Genomic DNA, 2500 nt, shown 5'->3' on the forward strand with positions numbered 1-2500 from the left:
TTACACCCTACCTTTCCAGATGATGACCTATTGGGTACACACTTATGTCCAAATATAGAAATCCCAAGGCATCAAACCTAAGCTTGGCTTTACTAATTAACATATGTTTCATGCCCATATATGGAGATCCCTGTCCCAATGTTATCAATATTAAGGACATATCTGGAAATGCCCATATTTGGTAATGTCCACATATGGGCATGTTTTGACATAACATAGTCAGGGAACTCCATGTATGGGCATAACATTGATTCTGTGAGTGTGCCATGATTCTGTGAGTGTGCTGAGCTCCTAGGGTTGATACCCTCACAAAAACATGAACAAACTCCCCCCAGAATGACAACAACTAGAATCGTCAGAGAAACGCTGTGGTTGGCCAGATTGTCAAGAATTGGCGCGACCTCGCCCTTTAGGGCGAGGTTGCATGTCACCCTGAGGTCGCATTCCACCCTTGGGTGTCTTACTAGTTATACTGCAATGATGTAAATCCGTTGTTTATTTGACGTTGACATGAATAAAGATATTCTTAAAAAAAAAAAAACGATATAGGGAACGGGTAGAGACGTGTGTGTGTGTGGGGGGGTGGAGGCGGGGCGGAGGTGGGGCTGGGGTACACACGTACATGCATCTGTCATGCTCGAGTGGATGTGAGTAGCAGCATCATGTTTGTGGGGGCGTCTAATGAATTAGAGCACATGTTTGTTCATGCCCTCTGCCCATTTCATAAGCGCATGATTAACCACTAGAGCCCTATAGCGTCCCTATTCTCGGTAGAAGATATTTGGTGTAGATCGAAAAGAGACTCCGGTCAACTAAGTATATAGGGTTTAGGTGGTTAAATCCTTGCTTATACAGTAACAGTATGCATACACATGCATATACTGTTACTGTATAAGCAGGGATTTAACCACCGGTGTGTGTGTGTGTGTGTGTGTGTGTGTGTGTGTGTGTGTGTGTGTGTGTGTGTGTGTGTGTGTGTCTTGCATCTCTACGTGTTCACCCCTCCCTTGGTCAATCCTGCTACTGTTCTTTGATGGCTGGGTTGGACTCTGCAGCGAGGAAGAGGGAGGGATTTCTTGTTAGAAAGCATCTCTTTGACTTCATATAACCCCCAGTTTCTTTGCCAGACGGCAAAAAATATAAGAACAGGACCTTCTTGTGTGCGGCACATGTTTTAATGGAGGTGGGGGCTGTCCTGGAATACTGGGGACTCTGGCAGGGAAGAGGAAGGGGTAACTACTGTCCTGAGCTCCACTGACGGTCTCCTGCTAAGGATACATGTTTGCACGTGAGTGTATGTGTGTGCATGGCTTACCGGTGTGTTGGTCTGTGCACTGCAGTGCACGTTGTATGGAGGTTTTGTTTTTCCTCTTCGCAGGGTCACAGGTAGCCCGTTTACCACGGAAACAGAGGTGGGTCCCACCGTCCCAGGCAGCTGGTGGTGCTTAAAGGAAACAAGTACGCAGCTTAAGTAGGCTAGAGTGTACGGCTGATGATGCCAGACTGTGGAGAACTTGGGTTGGTGAGAGAACTCTTCATTAGCAGTGGTCTCTGACTGTGCTTAGGAGGTGGCTACAGTTTGCTGAGAACTGGGACAATTTCATTGTGGAAATGTGCAATGACTGTGTAAGTGTTTAGATTTTTGTCAAATAATTATGAATAGATTACTAGCGAATAACATAGCTCAAAGCCTATTCTAAATATATATTTAAAGCAAATTAGTTAAAAAAATGTTATTCCTGTTTCTCTGTTGTCTCTCTCTCTCTCTTTAAGTCTCTCTCTCTGTCTCTCTCTTTCTCTCTCTCTCCCCCTCTCTCTGTTTTTGCGATCCAGAGGTTGCATAACCATCCACCAATCATTTTTTTAATTAACTTAGAGACACATTGAATAACACACAAATAAGACACATGTCTTACCGGAGCAGGACATTTTTTATCCATTACAGCGCCCACAGTAATTGCTATCATGAGCTCTGGGCCTTGCCTCGCAGGTTGCTTTGACTGAGTGAGTGTCCACCAGCCATTCCCTGCTCTCTCTCTGTTGAAGTTGTTGACCCAGTCTGGAGGGCTTCTCTGTTGAACTCACTCCAGCTGATCTGAATCAGAGCCTAGTTTGCGGTACTTTCTTCTGTACATACAGTCGACAGTCGTCATATAATCTGTATTCTTCCTTTTAGTTGAGGCTGAATGTACAGTGGTTGCCCTTTGTGGGAGAAACCCCAGTCCCTGCCAACCTACCCTGCATTAGTTGTGTAGGACTTTCAAAATATTTCCTCTCGAGGCCTCTCACCATAGAGCGTAGAGCAGCAGTGCAGTATATGCATGGAAATGGCTGTGATATGTGCTGTGACGTTTCCACGCTGCCAAGATGAACTCACGTGGAAATACTAACATGGTTAAGCCACGTAATATAATAGAGTAATGACATCTATCTATAAATGCGTGGAATCTGTGGAATCCCTGCATATCTTGAGAACCGTCCAACCGATCAGCTTCAAACT

The 2500-nt window shown here is 45.0% G+C and overlaps 1 protein-coding gene across 5 annotated transcripts in view; it reads left to right on the top strand.

Moving 5' to 3' along the window:
* tns2a (tensin 2a) overlaps positions 1-2500 on the top strand; it is a gene marked incomplete at its 5' end in the record, with an annotated part of 96716 nt that overhangs the window by 20168 nt on the left and 74048 nt on the right. The window contains one exon of one of the 5 annotated variants that reach the window (XM_080734106.1): positions 1148-1288. The exons of the other annotated variants lie outside the window; for them this stretch is intronic. Of the gene's footprint in view, positions 1-1147; positions 1289-2500 lie in introns of those variants that run through there. 5 annotated transcript variants of the gene reach the window in all.

Source organism: Nannobrachium achirus (assembly GCF_963921795.1).
Source record: "Nannobrachium achirus genome assembly, chromosome: 9".
NCBI lineage: Eukaryota > Metazoa > Chordata > Actinopteri > Myctophiformes > Myctophidae > Nannobrachium > Nannobrachium achirus.